This window comes from Scyliorhinus canicula, chromosome 17 (assembly GCF_902713615.1).
Source record: "Scyliorhinus canicula chromosome 17, sScyCan1.1, whole genome shotgun sequence".
Classification (NCBI taxonomy): Eukaryota; Metazoa; Chordata; class Chondrichthyes; order Carcharhiniformes; family Scyliorhinidae; genus Scyliorhinus; species Scyliorhinus canicula.
In genome coordinates, this window is record NC_052162.1 from 118,145,652 (window position 1) to 118,160,478 (window position 14,827).

Consider the following 14,827-nt stretch of genomic DNA (forward strand, 5'->3'; position numbering starts at 1 on the left):
GCCAACGCCTGCTCCCATGTTCCAATGATACAAAGATGCGAGAAACACCCAGATAAATGAGACAAAAGAACCATGTAACCACCATAGCCCATCTTCATGGCAACATGGCTGCTTTGGGAACTAAATATCTTCCAACATGCAAACACCTATTCATTCTGTGCTCCTCGTCAAACTTGGAACCAGGTAATCGCAACGAGGCTCAAAAATGGACAGCCCACCGGAGGCAGAGGTGTTAGACCGGCCAGTCCAGCAGAAAGAAACCCTCCAATCATCACCATTCACCAGATGTCAGGATGAACAAAATGCAGTCCTGGATGTCAGTGAGAGCAGAAACAATAACAACGGAGCCAACATCTGGAATTTATTGTGAACTTGTTGGAGTCACAACAGGTGTGATGAATCACAAAACTCCTCCCCACATTGAGAGCAGATGAATGGTCTCTTCCCAGAATTAACTCGCTAGTGTCTCCGGATCATTGAATGTCTCCCCTGGTCAGAGCAGGTGAATGGCTTCTTCCAAGTGTGAACTCGCTAGTGTTCCTACAGGGCGTATGGATATCTGAATCCCTTCTCTCACTGAGCAGGTTAACGGCTTCTCCCCTGTGTGAACTCGCTGGTGTCTCTGCAGGTGGGAGAACCGAGTGAATCCCTTCCCACACTGAGAGCAGGTGAACGGCTTCTCCCCACTGTGAACTCGCTGGTGTATCCGCAGTTCGGATGATTGAGTGAATCCCTTCTCACACTGAGAACAGGTGAATGGCTTCTCCCCAGTGTGAACTCGCTGGTGTCTCCGCAGGCTCGATGAAGTAGTGAATCCCTTCTCACACTGAGAGCAGGTGAACGGCCTCGTCCCAGTGTGAACTCGCTGGTGTGACTGCAGGGCGGATAACTGAGCGAATCCCTTCTCACACTGAGAGCAGATGAACGGCCTCTCCCCTGTGTGAACTCGCTGGTGTGTCCGCATATCAGATGATTGACTGAATCCCTTCTCACACTGAGAGCAGGTGAACGGCTTCTCCCCAGTGTGAGCTAGCTGGTGTCTCCGCAGTCTCCTTAAAGTAGTGAATCCCTTTTCACACTCAGAGCAGATGAATGGCCTCTCCCCAGTGTGAACCTGCTGGTGTGTGCGCAGGTCGGATGATTGAATGAATCCCTTCTCACACACAGAGCAAGTGAACGGCCTCTCCCCGGTGTGAACTCGCTGGTGTGTCCGCAGGTGGGATGATTGAATGAATCCCTTCTCACAATGAGAGCAGGTGAACGGCCTCTCCCCGGTGTGAACTCGCTGGTGTTTCTGCAGGGCGGATAACTGAATGAATCCCTTCCCACACACAGAGCAAGTGAACGGCCTCTCCCCAGTGTGAATGCGTCGATGAGCTTCTAGTGAAGATGGAACCCTGAATCCCTTCCCACAGTACCCACATTTCCACCGTTTCTCCAGGGTGGGGGTGTCCTCGTGTCTCTCCAGGTTTGTCGATCAGTTGAAGCCTCGTCCACACACAGAACACGTGTACAGTCTCTCCCCGCTGTGAATGGTGTGATGTCTTTTTCAGTCTGTGTAACTGGTTAAAGCTCTTTCCACAGTCAGTGCTCTGGAACACTCCCACTCGGGTGTGTGTGTCTCGGTGCTTTTCCAGTCACACTGATGTTTTGAAGCTGACAGAAAAGACAAACATTTCTCCTTCTAGATTCAAAGTCCGGTGATATTCAGTTCCAAGGAATTGAGAGACTCAGTCAGATTGAGACGTGACGTTTGAGATTTCTGTCTGTAATTCCTCCTCTTCTAATTTCCTGTAAAAACAATTTACAAAAGTTACTTTTCTTCCCCTCATTTTGGAGAAGGTATCCTGAGGGTAACGACAGTCTGGCCGTGGGGTTAATCCTCCGGGTCCTCAGTCTTATTGAGGAATGTCCCCTTGGATCTATTGTGGTGGGGATTCTTCTGTATTTTTGTTATTATGGGAGGGTTTATGTGTTGTTGACTTTATCCTACTCTGGTACAGTCGGGGCTTTTATCCATAAAAGGAACAGTTTGGGGAAACTTTGGTGCCTCTGGTGTAAAGAGAGTTGGAGGAGGGGGTAATGGCGCACGCCCGATTGTGGTGTGAAAATCTGTTCCTGTTCTCTCTGTCGCCTAACTAACGGCGGCAGTTAATCTGCAAATTTTCTCAGGGAATGTACGGGGCATCCATCATCCTATCAGAAGGAAAAAGATCCTCTCCTTTCTTAAGGATAAAGTCGACATGGCTTTATTACAGGAAACCCATCTGGATGATGAGGAACACTTTAAATTGAAGCGGGATTGGATGGGGCAGTTTTTTTCATCGAGTCGCAGGGTTGTGGCGATGCTTATTATACACTATCCAGGCAGTCAGGGTAACCCTGCCGATTACAATGTGCATCTCAATTTCCTTTCTGCTGGTCCCCCCATCTCCCTTCCCTCCGCCCCCTTCACTCGTCGTTTCTGGGTCCTTTCCTGGGCCCTTTACTGTACAATGGGAGTTCTCTGTTATTTACAAGTGGACGGTGCCCTCCCTTCCCCCCCATTGATGGGCCTCCCCCCCCTTCCACCCTGCACACTCCCTGTCCTGTTTTAAACCTTCCCTTGGGGGGGGTTCCTCTTCTTGTGTTTCTGTTCTGGGCTCTCTGGTCTCTGTGTCGGTTGATTTCTGGTTCTCCCTCCTTGTCCCATTAGCCCCTCCCCCCCTTTCCCGCCTGCTCCATGTGATCCCGTTGGCTCCCGTACGCCCACCTCCCCCCCCAGTGTTCTATTGGCCACTGGCTTCAAACAGGAACAAGTTGGTGAATGGCCTCCACACTTTGTGGGAACCATCCTCTGACCCTCGGACGGTGAACTTGTTCTTCTCCAGGTGGAGAAATTCCGATCGGTCTGTCAGCCAGTCTGTAGCTGTGGGTGGTGCTGCCAGTCTGTAGCTGTGGGTGGCAGCCAGTCTGTAGCTGTGGGTGGTGCTGCCAGCCAGTCTGTAGCTGTGGGTGGTGCTGCCAGCCAGTCTGTAGCTGTGGGTGGCAGCCAGTCTGTAGCTGTGGGTGGCAGCCAGTCTGTAGCTGTGGGTGGTGCTGCCAGCCAGTCTGTAGCTGTGGGTGGTGCTGCCAGTCTGTAGCTGTGGGTGGTGCTGCCAGCCAGTCTGTAGCTGTGGGTGGTGCTGCCAGCCAGACTGTAGCTGTGGGTGGTGCTGCCAGCCAGTCTGTAGCTGTGGGTGGTGCTGCCAGCCAGTCTGTAGCTGTGGGTGGTGCTGCCAGCCAGTCTGTAGCTGTGGGTGGTGCTGCCAGCCAGTCTGTAGTTGTGGGTGGTGCTGCCAGTCAGTCTGTAGCTGTGGGTGGCAGCCAGTCTGTAGCTGTGGGTGGTGCTGCCAGCCAGTCTGTAGCTGTGGGTGGTGCTGCCAGCCAGTCTGTAGCTGTGGGTGGTGCTGCCAGTCTGTAGCTGTGGGTGGTGCTGCCAGCCAGTCTGTAGCTGTGGGTGGTGCTGCCAGCCAGTCTGTAGCTGTGGGTGGTGCTGCCAGCCAGTCTGTAGCTGTGGGTGGTGCTGCTAATCACCAGCCGAGCAGGATTCTCCAGCGGCCGATTAGAGAAGCAAAGGCAAGGGGGTCCGTCCTCTTCCCCATGAATAGTTCCGGCTGGTTCGATATCTAGAAGACTGCCATTTGTGGGCACGGCTCCACCCTCATAGCCATGGACATTGCCTCTAAATAGGCTGTGCAGAATTCGACAAGTCTGGGGCATACCCAGAACATGTGGGCATGGTTTGCCAGGCCCCACTGGCACCGTTCACATTTGTCCTCCATGTCCGGGAAGAACCTGCTCATTCGGGTTCTTGTCAGGTGTGCTCTGTGCACAACATTCAGCTGCATGAAGCTCAGCCTTGTGTAGGAGAAGGTGGAGTTGGTCCCGTTCAGTGCTTCGCTCCAGAGTCCCCACCCTATTCCCGTCCCTCGCTCTTCCTCCCATTTTTCCTGGGTTTAGTCAAGTAAGGAGTGCATCCTTATTAAAAGTTGTCCGTACAGGTCCCCACAGTTTCCCTTCCCCAGACTGTCTGTGCCCAGTAACTCCTCTTGCATTGTGCTTCTCAGGGTTCCTGGGTATGATGGTGTCTCCTTGTGGAGAAAGTTTTTGACCTGGAGCTCATCCCTGTTTGGTTGGTCCAGTCTCTCCGTCAGCTCCTCTAAGGTCGCTAGTCTATTTCCCGTGTAAAAGTCCCTGACCATCAGTGTTCCCCCGTCCTGTCTCCACCTCTTGAAGGTTGCGTTGAGAATGGCTGGTGCAAACCTATGGTCGCCACAGATGGGGGCCGTAGATAAGATGATTATGGCATTTGTGCGGAGGAGCAAGAACCCAGGAATCCCTAAAACAGCACTACAATGGAGAAGATACATGGGAGGCCCGGCCTACCCGAACTTGCAATACTGCTACTGGGCAGCCACAGCAGAGTAAGGGGATGGGTAAAGGACCCAAACACGGGTCCACGCAGATAGGGGCCATGATGGACACATCGGTCAGGCTAAAATGCTGCCACATCTGGTTCTAGGTTCTCAGGGTCACTACCACCACTGGACTGGAGTGTTTTGCTGCCAGGGATGGGAGTGCTGCCATGACGAGGGCCCGGAGGGTCGTTCCTCTACATGAGGACTCGTCCATCATCACCCATTCCGTGTCTGGGTCCTTTACCCATCCCCTTACTCCGCTGTGGCTGCCCAGTGATAGTATTGCAAGTTCGGGAGGGGGAGGACCACCTGTTTCTTCTCCATTGTAGTACTATTTTAGGGATTCCTGGGTTCTTGCTCCTCCGCACAAACGCCATAATCATCTTATCTAGCACACTGTGCTAAATCGCTGGCTTTGAAAGCAGACCATGCAGGCCAGCAGCACGGTTCGATTCCCGTAACAGCCTCCCCGAACAGGCGCCGGAATGTGGCGACTAGAGGCTTTTCACAGTAACTTCATTGAAGCCTACTCGTGACAATAAGCGATTTTCATTTCATTTCATCTATTGAATGGAAAAAGGCCTTGGGGGTGTAGATTGGTAAGGATCTAAACAGGAAGAGGAACCTGGGCAGTACGTTCATCTTGATCATCTGCATCCTCCCCGCCAGGGAAAGCAGGAGTCCATCCCATCTCTGTAGGTCGTTTCTGACTTCCTCTGCCAGACTGGTCAGCTTCCACTTGTGGATCCGTGTCCACTCGTGGGAAACCTGGATCTCCAGGTAGCGGAATTTGTTTTGGGCTATTTTAACTGGGAGGCCCTCCAGCTCTGCCCCTCCCCCTCACCAGGAAATCTTTGTTTTTGCCCAGGTTGGCAGGTTGGGTTTGTAGCCCAAGAAGATTCTGAACTCTCTCTCTGGGGGGGGGGGGGGGGGGGGGGGGGTCTCTCGGAGGTGTACAGTCCCCGGTAGAAGGCCTCAAATGCTTGGTAGACCTTTTTTGGTTGGGCTACGGGATGGCTATTGTTGGGCAGCACGTTGCACAGTGGTCAGCATTTTTGCTTCACAGCGCCAGGGTCGCAGGTTCGATTCCCGGTTTGGGTCACTGTCAGTGTGGAGTCTGCACGTTCTCCCCACGTCTGCGTGGGTTTCGATCCGGGAGCTCCGGTTTCCTCCCACAAGTCCTGAAAGACATACTGTTAGGTGAATTGGACATTCTGAGTTCTCCCTCTGTACCCGAACAGGCGCTGGAGTGTGGTGACTGGAGAATTTTCACAGTAACTTCATTGCAGTGTTAATGTCAGCCTACGTGTGACAATAATAAAGATTATTATTATACCAGTCTGCCTCTGTTATCCTTTACCTGGGCTATTTCCCTCGTGGCTGCCTTCTTTCTCAGCTGGTGAGCCGTAGGCGGCTAGCCCTCTCCGTGCTCATAAAAGATCCCCCGTGTCTGGCGGAGCTAGTGCACTGCCTTCCTGGTGGATAGCAGGTGAAAGTTCTTTTGCAGCTTCTTCCTCTCCAGCAGAAGCTCCCTGGTCGGAGTATCGTCTGTCAACCTCCAGAATGGAGTTGATCAGTTGCTGCCTAACCGCTCTCTCTTCCCTGTCTCTACCAGCCTTTTGGCGATTATTTCTCCCCTAATCACAGCTTTCAGTGCCTCCCAGAAGGTGGAAGGTGAGACTTCCCCGTTCTGGTTGTTAGTGATGTACTTGCCGATGGCCGGTGATGTTTTCTGGCAGAAGACCTTGTCGGCCAAGAGGGTCGTGTCCAATCTCCATGTGGGGCATTGGGCTTGGCCCGTCTCCAACCTCACATCTATGTAATGTGGATCGTGGTCTGAGATTACAATCATGGATTATTCCGCTCTGACTATTTCTGGAAGCACCGATTTCCCCACAACAAAGAAGCCGATGCGAGGGTAGACCTTGTGTACTGGTGAGAAGAACGAGAATTCCTTCTCATCCAGGTGTAAGAATCGCCAGGGATCCACTGCCCCCATCTGCTGCATGAACCGCCAGGGATCCACTGCCCCCGTCTGCTCCATGAACCGCCAGGGATCCACTGCCCCCGTCTGCTCCATGAACGTTCCCAGTTCCCTTGCCATGCCTGTCATTTTCCCAGTTCTGGGATTGACGGCAGCACGGTAGCATTGTGGATAGCGCAATTGCTTCATAGCTCCAGGGTCCCAGGTTCGATTCCGGCTTGGGTTACTGTCTGTGCGGAGTCTGCACATCCTCCCCATGTGTGTGTGGGTTTCCTCCAGGTGCTCCGGTTTCCTCCCACAGTCCAAAGATGTGCAGGTTAGGTGGATTGGCCATGATAAATTGCCCTTAGTGTCCAAAATAGCCCTTAGTGTTGGGTGGGGTTATGGGGATAGGGTGGATGTTGACCTTGGGTAGGGTGCTCTTTCCAAGAGCCGGTGCAGACTCGATGGGCCGAATGGTCTCCTTCTGCACTGTAAATTCTATAATTCTAAAAAAATAAATAATTCTATGATCTGTCAGTCAATGGATCCTTTAAACAGTTATGAAGTTCCCCCTCTCATGATCAGACCGTATCTGACCGGGTTCGAATCCCGGCCCTGGGTCACTGCCTGTGTGGAGTTTGCACATTCTCCCCGTGTCTGCGTGGGTTTCACCCCCAAAACCCAAAGATGTGCAGGATAGGCGGATTGGCCACACTAAATTGCCCCTTAATTCAAAAAAATAATTGGGTACTCTAAATTTAAAAAAAAAGAAATATCCATTGGATGGGCTGCTGATCTCCTTCGATGCAGAGAAAGCTTTTGCTCGAGTTGAGTGGAATTATCTGGTGTATCCGCTGCGAGGCTTCGGGTTGGGTGAGGATTATATTGAGTGGATTCAATTGTTACATCACAGACCGGCAGCAGGCGGTGCTCACCAATGGTTTAAGGGTGTTGAAATTTGAGCTTCAGAGAGGGACGAGGCAGGGCTGCCCTCTGTCCACCTGGCTGTTTGCGTTGGCCATTGAGCCTTGCCAGAGGATATTAGATTGGATCCTCTGATGTTAGGACTGGGGGGCGGGGTGAGGCAGCACAAGATCACTCTGTGTGCAGATGACGGCTGCAGTTTGTGTTGAACCCAGTGTTTCCTGGAGTAGTGGATAGATTTTTAAAAAGTATTTTCATTCAGATTTTAACATTTACAACACATAACATTACGAAGTAAAACCAACACAAAACCCCTAAACCCACCCCCAACTCCCGAACCAACCTCTGCACCTCACTCCCTTCCTTCCCACCGAGCAGTTGATGGTAACCAGCTCCTTGAGATTTTAGAACATAGAATCCCTACGGTGCAGAAGGAGGCCATTCAGCCCATCGAGTCTGCACCGGCTCTTTGAAAGAGCACCCGACATAAGCCCATGTCTCCACCCTATCCCTGTAACCTATTAACCCCACCTACCCTTTAATGTAAGCCTACAAAGCCTCCGTCTCCCTGCTCCAACCTCACACCTACTCTGTGTTTGCCGCCCAATAATAGTATAACCGGTTCAGCAGGGCCCAGCCCCCTGACTGTCGCCCTCTCTGAATCACCGCCTTCCTAATCCTTGCCACCTTATCTGCCCAAACAAATGATTAAACCAAGCTATCCACCCCCAGAAAGAACAATTTTGGCAAAAAGACCATTCGGCACTGAGATAAAAATAAAAACCACAGCAAAATGTTCATCTTAACCAGCTGCACCCGATTGTGGATAGATTTAGTGACTTCTCTGGTTAGAAGATGAATTTTACTCAATCAGAGGCCATGCTGGTGGGGGGAGGGGGTGTTGAAGGGTAAGCCCCCTCCTCTTGCTAAGTTCCCAATCAGATGCTCTCCTCTTGGGATTTAAATATCTGGGAATGTCAATGACCCCCCCTTTCAGACAGCTATATGGCTTCCAGCTGCACAGGGGCACCAGACAAGGATGCCCACTGTCCCCGCTGCTGTTCGCACTAGCAATTGAACCGCTAGCAATCGCGCTCAGGGCAGCAAAAAATTGGAGGGGGATCCGAAGGGGAGGTAGAGAGCACAGAGTCTCACTCTATGCGGATGATCTGCTCCTCTATATCTCGGACCCACAAAGCAGCATGGACGGAATCATCGCGCTCCTGAAAGAGTTTGGAGCCTTCTCGGGCTACAAACTCAACATGAGCAAAAGTGAGATCTTCCCAGTACACCCGCAAGGGGGGGGGGGGGGGGGGGGGGGGGGGGGGCAGCACTAAAGGGGCTGCCGTTCAAACAAGCCCGACATAAATTCCGCTACCTGGGGATCCAAATAGCCCATGACTGGAAAGGGATCCACAAATGGAACCTCACCAGCCTGACGGAGGAAGTTAAAAAGGACCTGCAAAGATGGAACACACTCCCGCTCTCCCTCGCGGGGAGAGTTCAGACGATCAAAATGAACGTACTGCCCAGGTTCCTCTTCCTGTTTAGATCCATTCCGATCTACATCCCCAAGGCCTTTTTCAAAGCGCTGGACAAACTCATCATGGCGTTCGTATGGGGGGGTAAAAATGCTAGGATCCCAAAGAAGGTCTTACAAAAAACAAAAACCAGGGGAGGGTTAGCCCTCCCGAATCTACAATTCTACCACTGGGCAGCAACAGCCGAGCGAGTAAGGGGATGGATCCAGGAGCCAGAAGCTGAGTGGGTGCATGCGGAGGAGGCCTCCTGCATGGGAACCTCCCTCCGGGCCCTCGCCACGGCAGCACTCCCATCCCCACCCAAAAAACACTCCAGCAGCCCAGTGGTGACAGCCACCCTCCAATCCTGGAACCAACTGCGGCAGCAACTTGGCCTGACCAAAATGTCGAACAGGGCTCCCATCTGCAACAACCATAGGTTCAAACCAGCACTGACCGACGCCACCTTCAAAAGGTGGAGGCAGGACGGGGGGACACTGACAGTCAGGGACCTATACACGGACGACAGGATCGCAACACTGGACGAACTGACAGAGAAATTTCAGCTAGCTGGGGGGAACGAGCTACGGTACCTGCAGCTCAAAAACTTCCTACGAAAGGAGACAAGGACGTACCCACAACCGCCACGACAGACACTACTGGAAGACCTACTGGACGCAAGTATCCTAGAGAAAGGGAACTGTAGTGACATGTATGACCAACTGGTAGATAGGGACGACACCGTACTGGACGCAACAAGGAGGAAATGGGGGGACGACCTGGGGATGGAGATCGGGTGGGGACTCTGGAGCGAAGCACTGCATAGGGTCAACTCCACCTCCACGTGCGCAAGGCTCAGCCTGACGCAACTAAAAGTGGTACATAGAGCCCACTTAACAAGAACCCGTATGAGTAGGTTCTTCCCGGAGGTGGAAGACAGATGTGAACGGTGCCAAAGAGGCCCGGCCAACCACGCCCACATGTTCTGGTCTTGCCCCAGACTCGTGGAGTACTGGACAGCCTTCTTCGAGGTAATGTCCAAAGTGGTGGGAGTGAGGGTGGAGCCATGCCCGATAGTGGCGGTCTTCGGGGTTTCAGAACAGCCAGATCTATTCCTGGGGAGGAGGGCGGATGCCCTTGCCTTTGCCTCCCTGATCGCCCGCCGTAGAATCCTGTTTGGCTGGCGGTCAGCAGCACCGCCCAGAGCTGCGGACTGGCTGTCCGACCTCTCGGAATCTCTCCAAATGGAGAAAATCAAATTTGCCATCCGAGGGTCGGACGACGGCTTCCACAGAACGTGGGAGCCATTCATGCAACTGTTCCGGGACCTATTTGTGGCCAATGTACAAGAGGAAGAATAGTCGGGGGAAGGTAGCGGGAGGGGGGGGGGGCTACAGGTTCGTTACGGGGGTTCGATGGCTAGCTAAGGCCCAAAACCAAACTAAATAAACATGTTGAGGGGGGGGGGGGGGGGGGGGGGGAGGGGCGCAGTTACTACTACGAAGATGCTTACCTGTAAATATGTATGTTAATTTTTGCGTGTTTGTTTTTTTTTTCTTTCTCCTAACAATTTGTAATTTGTTCAATATAAAATATGAAAACTGAATAAAAACATTTATAAAAAAAAAGACAGCTATATGGGGCTAACATTCCACAACTGATGGTGACTATTAGGTGGGACCTTACCCGGTGGTCGGCTCTTCTGATTTCATGGTGAGGGAGGATCGCCTTCATTAAAATGCATGTATTACCCAGACTGTTGTACCCTCTGCAGATGCTGCCTATACTGCTCTCAACCAGAGTCATTAAGGAAATTAATGGAATGATTAGTACATTTATCTGGAACAAAAATAAACCTCACCTCAAGTTTGTTAAGCTCTAATCACCAGGAGCTAAGGGAGGGTTGGATCTCCCGAATATCTGGCTTTATCAATTGGCCTCACATCTTAGGTTCATACAGAATTTGGTCAGGATAGGCCCAACATCCATCAGGCTCGATACGGAAGCAGGCCAGTCAGTTCTCCCTCTATCCAAAACTGGCATAGGCTAATTACGGAATGTATCCCATTGGGATTTTTAATGCCTGTACTTCATTCTATGTCTGATGCATTTGTTAAATTATGAGACCCCTATCTCAAATACATGTGCTCCAATTTGACTGACTTGCTCCTCCAGGGCTTTCCATCGATGAATTCAATTCAACTGGGCCCAGAGTAGGGCACAGTGAGGCACAGTGGTTAGAACTGCTGCCACACAGAGCCAGGGACCCAGGTTTGATTCCTTGAGTGGCTGTCTGTGTGGAGATGCGCATTCTTTCTGTGTCTGCGCCGGTTTCCTCCCACAGCCCAAAGATGTGCAGGTTACGTGGATTGGTCCTACTAAATTGCCCCTTAGTGCCCAAAGGTGTTAGGTGGGTTGACGATGATCAATGCACCGGATTATGGGGAGAGGGTGGGGAGTGTGCCTCGGTGAATGCTTTTTCTAAGGGTCAGTGCAGACTTGAAGAAGTGAATGGCCTCCTTCTGCACTATAGAGATTCTGTGTCATCTATGTTATTTTAATTTGACGATGCTGTTAGTCTGTTTTGTAATATTTTGGGGTGTGCATTGTTATCCTTCTGTTTTTATATAATCTTACCCTCTTTCCCCACTCACTATGTTAACCTGTTAACTGGTTGTTCAATTGATTTGGCATTTCATATAGCGGCTCTGGTCCCTAAAATATCCTGCTGCAAATTAATTCTGCAATATGTTGCTTGTATTTTGCTGGCAATATCTCTTGTTCCGCTCTGTGCCCATTTTCCACCATTTTTTCTGTTACTCTGTTGCATTCATTGTTTTAAAAAATAGTAAAAAAAGGAAATATTAAAAAAATTAAAAATCTGTCCAACTCATCCTTGAATATATTCAGTGAAACCCCCCTCCCCTCGCCGACTCCACTGGTTCCTGTGATGAGAAATCAATAGACGAACAACCCTCTGTGGGAAGAGGTGACTGGAAATAGCGACAGGACAATATTACACAACCAGAAATAATAATAAATGTATTTTATTACAGAACCATAAATATATCTAATCTGTACCATTTAAAAATACCAGTCATATCTCTGTCTGATATTAATTTACTGTCCCTTAAATGTCAACCATCTGTTGGGGAAACCAGCCCTTTAATTGTGAACATTAGGAAAGAGACCATCCTTTTAGCCAGACAAATAAATGTGTCAAGCTGAGGGAGCAAAGGATGTCAATGTCTTTAAGAGAGAGAGAGACCTGGGCCAAGCTTTGCAGAGTCTGCACCCTTCCTGGATTCACTTCCTTTCCCTTCAGTTGCTGCAAGTGACCAACTGAAGGTGAGAATGAGAAAAGAAATGGAAAGGGGGAGAAAAGAAAGTGTTTTACTCACAGATGTTGGATTCAGGAGTTTTTTTTCCTTCACTTCCGCTGTGACATCACAATGGAGCCCTGCCTGAATCAGCCAATAGGAATTACTGTATTCCGCGTTGTCGTCACCGGGTTCCTGTGCGCAGGCCCGGCGCTCACCGCCCCCACCCGTTGTTACTCCCGCCCCACGAACAAGGCAGAAAAAAACCCGACAACAGAACCTCCTCGAGACAAGGTTTCCAGGCAACCGGCTGACGGCCAGAGCGAGAAGCCAATCGACGATCTCCCCTTGCCTACGACTGCGCATGTCCAAAGGAGGGGAAGCTGCTCATGTGCAGCGGATAGCCCGCCTCCTGACCTTTTTTCTGAGCTATTGACCAATGGGAAGAGTTGGAGGACCGGAAGGACTCTGGTCCTCCAGCTAATCAGCGCGGGCTTTGTGTGACTGCTGGATTGAACTTCACAAGTTCCTCCTGTCTCCAACCTCTGTGAGTAAAACACTTTCTTTTATAGAATAGAACAGTACAGCACAGAACAGGCCCTTCGGCCCTCGATGTTGTGCCGAGCAATGATCACCCTACTTAAACCCACGTAACCCGTATACCCGTAACCCAACAATCCCCCCATTCACCTTACACTACGGGCAATTTAGCATGGCCAATCCACCTAACCCGCACATCTTTGGACTGTGGGAGGAAACCGGAGCACCCGGAGGAAACCCACGCACACACAGGGAGGACGTGCAGACTCCACACAGACAGTGACCCAACCGGGAATCGAACCTGGGACCCTGGAGCTGTGAAGCATTGATGCTAACCACCATGCTACCGTGAGGCCCCTTTCCATTTCCATTTCCATTTCCATTTCCATTCTCCCCCTTTCCATTTCTTTTCTCATTCTCACCTTCAATTGGTTACTTGGAGCAACTGAAGGGAAAGGAAGTGAATTCCTACTTGGCACAAAAAGTCATCGATTCTAGTATGACATTCATGTAGGGCTGGAAAGAAGTTTAAATCTCCGCCCCACGGGTGCAATTTAGCATGCCAAATCCACCTAATCTGCACATTTTTGGACTGTGGGAGGAAACCGGAGATCCCGTAGGGAACCCACACAGACACTTGGCGAATGTGAAAACTCCACACAGCCAGTCACCCGAGGCTGGAATTGAACCTGGGTCCCTGGAGTTGTGAGGCAGTAGTGCGAACTACCGTGCTACCGTTTCGACCCCAGTTGAGTTTAATCTAGATGCGTTTCCTGGAATAAAGCTATGTCGACTTTCTCCTTAAGAAAGGAGACAATCATTTTCCTTCTGATAGGGTGATAGGGTACATTCCCTGAGAAAATTTGAAGATTAACTGCCGCCATTAGTTAGGCGACAGAGAGAACAGGAACAGATTTTCACACCACAATCAGGTGTGCGCCATTACCCCCTCCTCCAACTCACTTTACACCAGAGGCACCAAAGTTTCCCCAAACTGCTCCTTTCACGGATAAAAGCCCCGTCTGTACCAGAGTACAATAAAGTCAACAACACATAAACCGTCCTATAATAACAAAAATACAAAAGAATCACCACCACAATAGATCCAAGGGGACATTCCTCAATAAGACTGAGAACCCTGAGGATTAACCCCATGGCCAGACTGTCGTTACCCTCAAAATACCTTCTCCAAAATGAGAAGAAAAGAAGGGCCAACAAGGGAATGGGGAGTGAATGTCCCTCCCACATTTTGGACCCACCCATGAAGACCTGCATCCACCACCACCCACCCTTCGGCAATGGCACCACTCGGTTCTGCCATGATTAACGCTCAGATAATAGAAGAAAGATGATGGATAATAAGCAAACGGTATATCTACCATAACTGAGATAAGATAATACGAGTCCCTGTAACACTCAAGGAGAAGAAGACATTCAATCGGTGCTCACAGAATAACAACTCCTTTCAACAGGATAAAAGATAAAATATTCAGACAACAACACCATGATTGGGAAAGAGTCCAGATTAGAGCCTGAGTTAGTCTGAGCTGCAAACCATCCCTCCAAATCCTTGCCCTTCATGGATTTAACAAAGGCCAAGGCAGTAGTTGGATTATTGAAAGACTAGACGGACTTGTCAGGTACAATCTTCGGGTCACAGGATAAAGTGTGACATAATTCATTCCCGCTGCCTTGAGTTCCCTTCGAACTTCACCCAGGCTTCACATCCAGCTTGAGAAAACGTGGCAGCCGGTCCTCGAAGAACCTAACGGGAGCCTTACCCTCCACACCTTCTGGCAGGCCGACGACTCGGATGTTCTTTCTCTGACCCTCGGTTCTCCAAGTTCTCCAGGACCTCCCCACGCCACTCAAGCATTTAATTCTTGCCTCCGCCGAGGAGGCATCTTGCTCAGTGTTCAGGATTCTCTCCTCCGATCATTGAACCCCTTCATGGTGTTTTACGGCTCGGCCTCATGAGCTCACAGATATTGAGTCAGCACACTCAGCTTCTGGTCAATAACACGGAGAATGTCGCTGACATAGATCGGCCAATGATCCCACAGAATAGAACAGGCTCGATGGGCTGAATGGCCAACTGCAGCTCGTATTTGTTATGAT